Here is a 13,093-nt window from a genome sequence, read left to right as displayed (position 1 = left end):
TTCCACATCTACTCTATCAAGGCCTTTCACCATTTGATAGGTCACACCTCATTTTTCTGAATTCCAGTGAATACAGGCCCAGAGCAATGAGACACTCTTCATATGACAAGACATTCAATCCTGGTATCATTTTCATCAGCCTCTTTTGAACCCTCTCCAGATGTAGCACATTCTTTCTAAGATAAGATGCCCAAACCTGCTCACAATACTGCAAGTGAGGTCTCACCAGTGCTTTATAAAGTTTCAACGTTACATCCTTGCTTTTATATTCTAGTACTCTTAAAATGAATGCTAACATTGCATTTGCATTTTTCACCAAAGACTCAACCTGCAAATGAACCTTTAGGGAATCCTGCACAAGGACACCCAAGTCCCTTTGTGTCTCAGTATTTTTTGTATTTTCTCCCCATTTAGAAAATTGTCAACCCTTTTGTTTCTTCTACCAAAATGCATGACCATACGTTTTCCAAAACTGTATTCCCTCTGCCATTTCTTTGCCATTCTCCTAATCTGTCTAAGTCCTCTCTACTTCATCAAAATTACCTGCCCCTCCATCTCATCAATTCCTTCACCCAAATAATGTAAGATTATTTGTTCCAACACAGACCCCTGTGGAACACCACTAGTCACTGGCAGCCAGTCAGAAAAGATTCTGTTTATTTCCACTCTTTGCCTCCTGCCAATGAGCCACTGCTTTATCTAAGCTAGAATCTTTCCTGTAATACCGTGGGCTTGTAGCTGGTTAAGCAACCTCATATGTGGCACCCTGTCAAAGGCCTTCTGACAATCCAAGTACACATCAACTGATTCTCACTTGTCTATCCTGCTTGTTATTTCTTCAAAGAATTCCAGCAGATTTTTCAAGCAAGAGTTTCCCTTGTTGAAACCATGCTGACTATTTTAGCATGTGCCTCCAAGTACCCTGGGACTTCGTCCTTAATAATTGACTCCAAACATCTTCCCAACCACTGAGGTCAGACTCACTGGCCTATAGCTTCCTATCTTCTGCTTCTCTCCCTTCTTGAAGAGTAAAGTGATATTTGCAATTTTCCAGTCTTCCAGGACCATTCCAGAGTCTAGAGATTTTTGAAAGATCATTACTAGAACATGATATATCTAGCACTAAAATATCAAGAACATGAGATGAAGAATCCTAGAAAGTGAGTCCATCAGTTGTGGAAACAGTTCACTGTTGAGATGAGAGAAGTTGAATGAAGTTATCCCATCCAGTTCAAGAGCCTAATGCTAAAAGTGGGAGGAGAAGATGGCGGCGTGACGCAGCGCCTGCGGCTGCTCCGAAATGATATCATATGTGTTAACTAGGGGCTGTGCACAATCCTGATTTGATGGAGATGGCCGTGAGAAGCACGGAGGAACACCTGGAGAAACTTCCTAAATGCCTGCTTCGCTGCTGCTGCTACTGTGCAATCGAGAATCTCCAGAGGGGAAGGCCCCAAATCCTCGGCTTTGCCTATTGCCTTTTGCCGGGGCCGGGGTCAAAGTGCTCGGCAGAGATGGTGCTCGGTGCTCCGTGTTGGAGAGCTGGTCAGAGGCTCGAAGTTTTCGCACAGACTCAAGAGTCAACTGTGGTTGGGTGCTTCCAGGATGCTGCATCGGCAAGTTTGCAGTGCTGGAAGCTCATGGCAGGAAGAGGTTTTTTTTCTTCCTTCTACCATCTGCATGAGATGATGGGACTTTTGAGAGACTTTGAGACTTTTTTTTACCATGCCCATGGTCTGTTTGTCATCAATTTACGGTATTGCTTTGCACTGTTGTAACTATATGTTATAATTATGTGTTTTTTGTCAGTTTTTCAGCCTTGGTTTGTCTTGTGTTTCTGTGATATCATTCTGGAGAAACATTGTATCATTTCTTAATGCATGCCTTGCTAAATGACAATAAAAGAGAACTGCGTGTCCTCAACAATCTAATCTAATGCTTGAGGGGTAATAACTGTTCCTGAACATGGTAATTCATAGCAACACACATCAAAGTTGCTGGTGAATGCAGCAGGCCAGGCAGCATCTCTAGGACGAGGTACAGTCGACATTTCGGGCCGAGACCCTTTGTCAGGACTAACAAACGGTCTTGGCCCGAAAAGTCGATTGTACCTCTTCTTAGAGATGCTGCCTGGCCTGCTGCGTTCACCAGCAACTTTGATGTGTGTTGCTTGAATTTCCAGCATCTGCAGAATCCCTCGTGTTTATGGTCAATTCATAGTACTGATTCTATGAACTATACACTCACTTCCAATAATTCTTTGCAACTCCTGTTCTCATTATTATTTTTATTTGCACACTTTGTCTTCTTTTGCAAATTGGTTGTTTTCCAGTTTTTATGTACAGTATATAGTTTTTTCCTAAAATTCTATTGTATTTCTTTTTTCCCTGTAAATGCCTGAAAGACATTAAGATAGTACATGGTATCATATATGTAATTTGATAATAAATTTACTTTGAAGTTTGAATCTTTGTAACCCAGGCAGTAGCAGTGATTTCAAGGTGTCTGTAACTTCAAAAGGAGCATTCAAGGTTATTAGATAAATATTGAGCAAGGTGGTGTAGGGTTGTAAGTAAAGAGCAGAGGAATGTAGCTGGACAGCACTCTAAGAGAGAGACAAACCTGTACTGACGTCTCAACCTCCTCTTCATTATTCCAGTAAATCCAGGCAGCACCTATCAGAATCAGATTTAATACCACTGGCATACGTATATCATGAAATTTGTTGTTTTGCAGCAGCAGTACATTGCTATACTCAATATTAAAAAAACCTGTAAATTACAGTAAATAAATATATATATAAAGTTGAATTAAGTAAGCAATGCAAAACATGAAGAAAAAATAGTGAGGTAGTGTTCATGGGTCCATTCAGAAATCAGATGGCGGAGGGGAAGAAGCTGTTCCTGAATCATTGAGTGTGTGTCTTCAGGCTCCTGTACCTCCTCCCTGATGGTAACAATGAGAAAAGGGCTTGGCCTGGGTGATGGAGGTCCTTTATGATGAATGCCATCTTTTTGAGACATTGCTCCTGGAAGATGTCCTGGATACTATATAGGCTAGTGCCCCTGATGGAGCTGACTGAGCTTAAAATTTTCTGCAGCTTATTTCAATTCTGCGCAGTGCTCCCCCACCCCATGCAGACGCAGCCAGTTAGAAACCTATTGGAGCTGGGAGCATATTGCCACTCCTTGCCCTGTCCTATGGGTCATTCACATCAGATGCAGCATTACTTATAGACCACCACCAATCCAATCCCTCTCATATAATAAAATGCCTCTGGAAAGGAACAGTTCACCACCTTTTTCCGAGTCACAGCACACAAAACAAAGAATCAGAATCAGATTTATTGTCACTTATATACTGAAAGTCATGAAACTTGTTGCTTTGTGGCAGTAGTACAGTGCAGTTATAAGATATAACTGTAAAGGAAGAAAAGTGTGATGGTGTTCATGAGCCAATTGATCAGAAATCCAATGGTGGAGGGGAAGAACTTGTTCTGAAAATGCTGAGTGTGGGTATTCAGGCCTTTGATGTGGCAATGTCTCAGGTGGTGAAAGTCTTTCATGACGGATACTATCTTCTGGACACACTGCCTTTTGAAGATGTCCTCAATGGTGGAGAGGCTTATGCCCATGATGATGTTATTGCCCATTATGCTGATGGCTGGCTTTTTGGGCAGCAATGAAGGTCCCCCATCTCTGGCGGTGTTCAGGGCTTCCTTCATTGTGTCAGTAGCTTCCACTAGGTTCTCACTACTGTCAGTCATGCAAAATCCAGAATTTCCTCACAACATGCTTCTGCCTGTACATTGGAATTATTGTCACTTGAATTCTGTTAAATTTGTTTTGCAGCAACAGTATAGCACAAGACATAAAATTTACTAGAAATAACAAAATAAAAGGAATAGTGAGATAGTGTTCATGAACTTATGTTCCATTCAGAAATAAGACGGTGGAGGGGAAGAATCCGTTCCTGAATTGTTAAGTACATGTCTTCAGGTTCTTCTGTCTCCACCCCAGTGGTGGAAGAGGGCGTGTCTGAGATGGCATGACAGTGGAGTAACAGATAGCTTCCCCTTTTAAGACCTCAAACACTCTGCTTCTGGCAGGTTCAGTATTCACGCCATTCTCAAAGGAAGGAGCATGGCCTAAATTTCCCTACTGGATATATGGAGAAATATTATAGCCTCTATTGCATACATGGACGTTACAGTACATTAAAAGGTCAGCACAACATCGTAGGCCAAAGGGCTGTAAGGTTCTATGTTCTCCCACTATAGGAGACTTCCTCTCCACATCTACTTTGTCTAGGCTAGGAAGAGCAACAAGGCTCTAACGAGAAAGTTCAAAAAGACCATAAGACAATAAGATATTGGAGAAGAATTAGGCCATTTGGCCCATTGAGTCTGCTCTGTAATTTCACCATGACTGATCTAATTTAATTTCTCTCTCAGCCCCAATCTCCTATCTTCTCCCTGTATCTCTTCATGCCCTGACCAATCAATAGTCTATCAACCTCTGCCTTAAAAATACATAAAGACTTTGCCTCCACAGCTGCCTGCGGCAAAGATTCACCACTCTCTGGCTAAAGAAATTCCTCCACATCTCCATTCTAAAAGGACACCCCTCTATTCTGAGGCTGTGTCCTCGTCTTAGGTTCCTTCACCATAGGAAACATCCTCTCCACATCTACTCTATCAAGGCCTTTCACTATTCAATAATTTTCAATGAGGTCTCACCTCATTCTTCTGAATTCCAGTGAATACAGGCCCAGAGCCATCAAACGCTTTTCATATGACAAACCATTCAATACTGGAATCATTTTCGTGGACCTCCTTTGAACCCGTTCCAATTTCAGCACGTCCTTTCTAAGGTAAGGAGCCCAAACCTGCTCACAGTTCTCCAAGCAAGTCTCATCAGTGCTTTATGAAGTCTCAACTTTATATCCTTGCTTTTATGTTCTAGTCCTCTTGAAATGAACACTAACATTGCAATTGCATTTTTCACCAAAGACTCAACCTGCAAATTAACCTTTAGGGAACCCTGCATGAAGACGCCCAAGTCCCTTTGTCTCTCAGTTTTTTATAGTTTTTCTCCATTTAGAAAATAGTCAACCCTTTAATTTCTTCTACCAAAATGCAAGACCATACATTTCCTAACACTCTATTCCAACTGTCATTTCTTTGCCCATTCTCTTCATCTGTCTAAGTCCTTCTGTAGCCTCTCTGCTTCCTCAAAACTATCTGCCCCTCCACCTATCTTCATATCTTCTGAAACTTTGCAACACAGCCTTCAATTCCATCATCCAAATCATTGACATACAATGCAAAAAAGGAGCGATTCCAACACAGATCACTGTGGAACACCACTAGTCACCAGCAGCCAATCAGAAAAAGCTCCCTTTATTCCCACTCTTTGCCTCCTGCCAATCAGCCACTGCTGATTCTTTCATGCCTCTCATAAATTTGTTCAGTCAGACCTTTTACAAATGCACAGAGATGACTGCTAATGGTTATTTTGCATTGGAGCTTTACCAGGATGCTGCCTGGATTAGAGTTCAAAGTTCAGAGTAAATTTATTATCAAGGTACATATATGTCACCATATACAACCCTGAAATTCAACTTCTTGTGGGCATAATGAATAAATCCATAATTGAATAATAAGCATAATGGAATCAATGAAAGATCGAACCAACCTAAGTATTTAACCAGTGTGCAAAAGACAACAAGTTGCGCAGACTGGGGGACCGCTGCGTCGAGCACCTCCGCTCCGTCCGCCACAACAGACAGGATCTCCCAGTTGCCACCCACTTCAACTCTGCTTCCCATTCCCATTCAGATATGTCCATACATGGCTTCCTCTACTGTCATGATGAGGCTAAACTTCGGTTGGAGGAGCAACACCTCATATACCGTCTAGGTAGTCTCCAGCCCCTTGGTATGAACATAGAATTCTCCAACTTCCGGTAATTCCCTCCCCCTCCCTTCCCCTATCTCTATCTCATTCTGCCCCCTACCCCAGCTGCCTATCACCTCCCTCATGGTTCTGCCTCCTTCTACTATCCATTGTGTTTCCCCCTATTCTTTCTTCCCCTTTCTTGCCTATCTCCTCCCTGCTTCCCCTCCCCCACCCCTTTATCTTTCCCCTTGCTGGTTTTTCACCTGGAACCTACCAACCTTCTCCTTCCCACCTCCCCCCACCCCCCCGACCTTCTTTACAGGGCCTCTGCCCCTTCCCTCTTCAGTCCTGACGAAGGGTTCGGGCCCGAAATGTCCATCGATCTTTTCCACGGATGCTGCCCGACCTGCTGAGTTCCTCCAGAGTGCTGTGAGTGTTGCTTTGACCCCAGCATCTGCAGAGTATTTTGTGTTAACAAATTGTGCAGAATCAGAATCAGGTTTATTATCACTAGCATGCGTCGTGAAATTTGTTAACTTAGCAGCAGCAGCAGTTCAATGCAACAATAGCATAGAAAGAAAAAAAAAGTAATTCAATTACAGTAAGTGTATACATATAGAATAGATTAAAAAGTGCAAAAATAGAAATAATATATATTTTTAAAAAGTGAGGTAGTGTTCATGGGTTCAATGTCCATTTAGGGATTGGATAGCAGAGGGGAAGAAGCTGTTCCTGAATCACTGAGTGTGTGCCTTCAGGCTTCTGTATCTCCTGTCTGATGGTAACAGTGAGAAAAGGGCATGCTCTGGGTGCTGGAGGTCCTTAATAATGGACACTGCCTTTCTGAGACACTGCTCCTTGAAGATGTCTTGGGTACTAAAGTGACTAGTACCCAAGATGGAGCTGACTAACTTTACAACTTTTTGTTGGGACCAGGTGAGATCCTTGGAGATCTTGATGCCCAGTAACTTGAAATTGCTCACTCTCTCCACTTCTGATCCCTCTCTGAAGATTGGACCATGTTCTCTCATCTTACTCTTCCTGGTCCACAATTAAATACAAAAATAAAAAAAAATTTCAATGGTAGGGCAAGAGAGCTGAGTGAAGCTATCTCCTTTGGTTCAAGAGTCTGATGGTTGAGGGGTAGTAACTGTTCCTGAACCTGGTGGTGTGAGTCCTGAGGCTCCAGTATCTTCTTCCTGATGGCAGCAGTGAGACAGAGCATTCCCTGGGCGGTGGAGGTCCCTAATGATGGATGCTGCTTTCCTGTGACAGTGTGCTCAGTAGTGGGGAGAGCTTTACCTGTGTTGGACTGGGCCCTACCCACTACGTTTTGTGGTACTTTCCATTCAAGGGCATTGGTGTACCCATACCAGGCTGCGACACAACCGGTCAATATGCTCTCCACCACACATCTATAAAAGTTTGCCAAAGTCTTAGGTATGCTGAATATTCACAAATTCCTAAGGAAGTAGAGGCGCTACTGTGCTTTCTTAGGAATTGCACCATGTGGGGCTCAGGACAGATTTACTGAAATGATAACACCGAGAAAGTTACTAACCATCGTCACCTCTGATCCTCCAATGAGAACTTGGTCTTGCTAACATTGAGTGAGAGGTTGTTGCTGTGGCACCACTCAGCCAGGTCATCAATCACGTTCCTATACGCTAATTCGTCACCACCTTTGATTCGGCCTACAGCAGTGGTGTCATCTGCAAACTTGATTATGGCATTGTAACTGTGCTTAACTACACTGTCGTAAGTGTAGAGTGAGTCGAGCAGGGCGCTGAGCACATAGCCCTTGTGCTGATGGAGATTGTGAAGGAGATGTTGTTGCCAATCTGAACTGACAAGGGACTGCAAGTGAGGAAATCAAGGATCCAATTGCAAAAGGAGCATGCTTATGAGGTTAGATTGGACAAGCTGGGACTTTTCTCTTCATTGTAAAGGAGGATGAGAGGTGACTTGATAGAGATGTATGAGATGATAAGATACAGTGGGTAGCCTGCAACTTTCTTCCAATGCAGAAATAGCTAATGTGAAAGGGCATACTTTTAAGGTCATTTGGAAGAAAATAGAGGGGGATGTCAGAGTGAGGGTTTTATCTTTTACACAGTGAGTTGTGTGTGCGTGCAATGCCCTACCTGGGGTGGTGGTAGAGGCAAATACATTAGAGACATTGAATAGACTCCGAGATATATATGTGGATTAAAGAAAAACAGTCGGCAATGCAGAAGGGAAGGGTTGATTTCGGAGAAGGTTAAAGGGTCGGCACAATATCATGGGCCAAAGGGCCTGTACTGTGCGATACTGTTCTATATTCACTTCCCATTTTACTGCTCTCTCTCTACAAACCTCAGAGTAAGTATTCTGCTCACATCATTCTACAGATGTGGAGCAGAAAGTACCCTGACAACCTGTATCACTCTGTCACCACCTCAGGTCATCAGTAGAGTATTCTGAGGGCTCTGTGGTTTTTTGCTGTTGTTCTTTCTTTGTATTCTCTGCATTTTATTAATTATAATTATCTGTATTGTTGTGCTTTGGGTTTTTGTGTTACAGTTATAATAGGTCTTCTCTAGTTTACATTTAAGTTGCAATTGTCCTTGAACACTTCCAATATCCTTGGACTTTTGTCTCTTATTAGAATAGTTACTTGTTAGTTGCAATTAATCTGGGTTTCTATCAGCAGGGCACAGATTCTTTCATATCCCCTGGAGTGTATTTATTGATTTATTTCCTTTCCAGTATTTTTATTAATTTATATATAAGAATACAGAGTACAGGAAAAAATACATATGTCAATACATTAAACTAAATCGCATATAAAGACTCCTTACCATATATTCGTACAAAGCAATTAGTTTGTAACATTGGAAAATAATATTTACTTATTATTTATTGACATACAGTATGGAATTGGCCTTTCTGGCCCTTTGAGCTGTGGCACCCAGTAATCCCTCCATTTCACGCCAGCCTTTACAATGACCAATTGACCTACCAACCCGTACGTCTTTGGAATGTGAGAGGAAACTGGAGAACCCAGAGGAAACGCACACAGTCACGGAGAGAACGTACAAATTCCTTACAGGCAGCGGCAGGAATTAAACCTGGGTTGCTGGTACAGTAAAGCGTTGTGCTGACCAGTACGCTCCCATGGGCAGCACAAACTTGTTAGCTTGGTCATCTCAGTTCTTACCTAGTGTATTTCTGGTGAACGCAGCAGGCCAGGCAGCATCTATAGGAAGTGGTACAGTCGACGTTTCGGGCCGAGACCCTTCGTTAGGACCAACGGAAAAAAGAGAGGAGGGGGAGGGATGGAGCTAAGAGCTGGAAAGTTGATTGGCAAAAGGGATATGAGAGGATCATGGGACGGGAGGCTTAGGGAGAAAGAAAGGGGGGGTGAAGCCCAGAGGATGGGCATATCCCTTTTGCTCCATGATCCTCTCATATCCCTTTATGCCCCATGATCCTCTCATATCTCTTTTGCCAATCAACTTTCCATCTCCTAGCTCCATCCCTCCCCCTCCTGTCTTCTCCTATCATTTCAGATCTCCCCCTCCCACTTTCAAATCTCTTACTAACTCTTCTTTCAGTTAGTCCTGACGAAGGGTCTCGGCCTGAAACATCGACTGTACCTCTTCCTATAGGTACTGCCTGGCCTGCTGCGTTCACCAGCAATTTTTATGTGTGTTACTTGAAATTCCAGCATCTGCAGATTTCCTCCTGCTGGTGTATTTCTGGTTGAGTTATCCCAAGTTATCCAAGGGCTTGTAAGTTCAACTGTCTTGTCTTGTTAATAAAATTCCTTGTTTTGCTTAACCCTTCCAAGTCTCAGTGTGATTCAGTGATTGGGTCTGAAGATAGAAACAGAGGAAACCTACAACGCAATACAGGACCTTCGGCCCACAAAGCTGTGCCAAACATGTCCTTACCTTAGATATTACCTAGGATTACCCATAGCCCTCTATTTTTCCGAGCTCCATTTACCTGTCCCGGAGTCTCTTAAAAGACCCTATCGTATCCGCCTCCACCACTGTAGCCGGCAGCCCATTCCACACACTCACCACTCTCTGCGTCAAAAACTTACCCCTGATATATCCTCTGTACCTTCTTCCAAGCAGTTTAAAAGTGTGCCCTCTCGTGTTAGCCATTTCAGACCTAGGAAAATCCCTCTGACTATCCACACGGTCAATGCCTTTCATCGTCTTATACACCTCTATCAGGTCACCTCTCATCCTTCGTCACTCCAAGGAAAAAAGGCTGAGTTTACTCAGAAACTCAGTTACAGAGAAAGGTTGAATTGGTTAGGACTTTATTCCCTGGAGTGTAGAAGAATGAGGGGAGATTTGATAGAGGTATATAAAATTATGATGGGTATAGATAGAGTGAATGCAAGCAGGCTTTTTCCACTGAGGCAAGGGGAGAAAAAAAACCAAAGGACATGGGTTAAGGGTGAAGGGGGAAAAGTTTAAAGGGAACATTAGGGGGGGGGGTTCTTCACACAGAGAGTGGTGGGAGCGTGGAATGAGTTGCCAGACGAGGTGATAAATGCAGGTTCTTTTTTAACATTTAAGAATAAATTGGACAGATACATAGATGGGAGGTGTATGGAGGGGTATGGTCCGTGTGCAGGTCAGTGGGACTAGGCAGAAAATGGTTCGGCACAGCCAAGAAGGGCCAAAAGGCCTGTTTCTGTGTTGTTGTTTTTCTATGGTTTCTAACCTATTCTCATAAGGCATGCTCCCCAATCCAGGTAACATCCTTGTAAATCTCCTCTGCACCCTTTCTTAAGTTTCCACATCCTTCCTATACTGAGGCGACCAGAACTGAGCACAGTACTCCAAGTGGGGTCTGACCAGGGTCCTACATAGCTGCAACATTACCTCTCGGCTCCTAACCTCAAACCCAATGCACCGTATGCTTTCTTAACCAAGGAGTCAACCTGCGCAGCAGCTTTGAGTGTCCTATGGACTCAGACTCCAAGATCCCCCTGTTCCTCCACACTGCTAAGGGTCTTACCATTAATACTATATTCTGTCATCATATTTGACCTACCAAAATGAACTACCTCACTTATCTGGGTTGAACTCTATCTGCCACTTCTCAGCCCAGTTTTGCATCCTATCAATGTCCCACTGTAACCTCTGACCGCCCGCCACACTATCCACAACACCTCCAACCTTTGTGTCATCAGCAAATTTACTAACCCATCCCCTCCACTTCTTCATCCAGGTTATTTATAAAAATCATGAAGAGAAGGGGTCCCAGAACAGATCCCCGAGGCACACCACTGGTCACCGACCTCCATGCAGAACATGACGCGTCTACAACCACTCTTTGCCTTCTGTTGGCAACACAGTTCTAGATCCATAAAGCAATGTCCCCTTGGATCCCATGCCTCCTTACTTCCTCAATAAGCCTTGCTAAAATCCACATACACTACATCTATGGCTCTACCTTCAATGTGCTTAGTCACATCCTCAAAAAATTCAGTCAGGCTCGTAAGGCATGACCTGCCTTTGAGAAAGCCTCGCTGACTATTCCTAATCATATTATGCCTCTCCAAATGTTCATATATCCTGCCTCTCAGGATCTTCTCCATCAACTTGCCAACCACTGAGGTAGGACTCACTGGCCTATAATTTCCTGGGCTATCCCTACTCCCTTTCTTGAATAAGGGAACAACATCCGCAATCCTCCAGAATCTCCCCCGTCCCCACTGATGATGCAAAGATCATCGCCAAAGGCTCAGCAATCTCCTCCCTCACTTCCCACAGTAGTCTGGGGTACATCTAGTCCGGGGCCAGTGACTTATCCAACGAGATGCTTTCCAAAAGCTCCTGAACATCCTCTTTCTTAATATCTACATGCTCAAGCTTTACAGTCCACTGTAAGTCATCCCTACAATCACCAAGTTCCTTTTCTGTAGTGAATACTGAAGCAAAGTATTCATTTAGTACCTCTGCTTTATCCTCCGGTTCCATACACACCTTTCCACTGTCACACTTGATTGGTCCTGTTCTCTCATGTCTTATCCTCTTGCTCTTCACATACTTGTAGAATGCCTTGGGGTTTTCCTTAATCCTGTCTGCCAAGGCCTCCTCATGGCCCCTTCTGACTCTCCTAATTTCTTTCTTAAGCTCCTTCCTGATGGCCTTATAACCTTTCAGATCTCTATTACTATCTAGTTTTTGAACCTTTTGTAAGCTCTTCTTTTCTTCTTGACTAGATTTACAACAGCCTTTGTACACCACAGCTCCTTCACCTTATAATCCTTTCCCTGTCTCATTGGAATGTACCTATGCAGAACCCCACGCAAATATCCCCTGAACATTTGCCACATTTCTTCCATACATTTCCCTGAGAACATCTGTTCCCAATTTATGTTTCTAAATTCCTGCCTGATAGCCTCATATTTCCCCTTATTCCAATTAAACACTTTCTTAACTTGTCTGTTCCTATCTCTCTCCAATACTATGGCAAAGGAGGTGGAATTGTTATCTAGATGCAGCGTGACACACTGCTTGGTACAAAAACTGTACAATGGCAATGAGTGGTCAAAGCTGCCCAATTCACCATCTGCCATATACAAGGGAGAACAAAATTGTTACTCCAGATCCGATGCAGCACAAAAAAGCATACAATGAGATAAAGAACACAATAATAATAAAGTGGGTGGTGGGGTGGAGGTACGGCTCTACTAAAGGAGGTGTCAGGTGCTCTTTGCCTCCACTGGCATGTAGGTCACAGTTGGGCAAAGTCTTGCACCTGCTTAGTTCCCTGATCAGGGTCACATCAAGGCATGGCAGCAGGTCATATGAGCAGCTGGTGAATATCACAAGTCCTGGTTATGTGACCACTGACGCCTGGCAGGCAATCTCTGCAGAGTACTGATAATTGCTGGCGTCACCCACCGGTCTTGTAAAGACACTGCCCAAAGAAGGCAATGGCAAATCACTTCTGTAGAAAAATTTGCCAAGAACAATCAAGGTCATGGGACCATGACTGCCCATGTCATACGATACGGCACATAATGATGGTGATATTTAGAGAGGCAGCATGGAATAGGTCCTTCAAACTGCAGCTGCCGCCCCAGCAACTCCAACAACCCACATTTAACCTTAACCTCATCATGGGACAATTTACAATGACCAATTAACCTACTCACTGGGTCGTCAGTGGGAGGAGGGC

Source organism: Mobula birostris, chromosome 8 (assembly GCF_030028105.1).
Source record: "Mobula birostris isolate sMobBir1 chromosome 8, sMobBir1.hap1, whole genome shotgun sequence".
NCBI classification, from domain to species: domain Eukaryota; kingdom Metazoa; phylum Chordata; class Chondrichthyes; order Myliobatiformes; family Myliobatidae; genus Mobula; species Mobula birostris.
The sequence above is the reverse complement of the archived record's forward strand: the minus strand, read 5'-3'. Positions refer to the sequence as shown.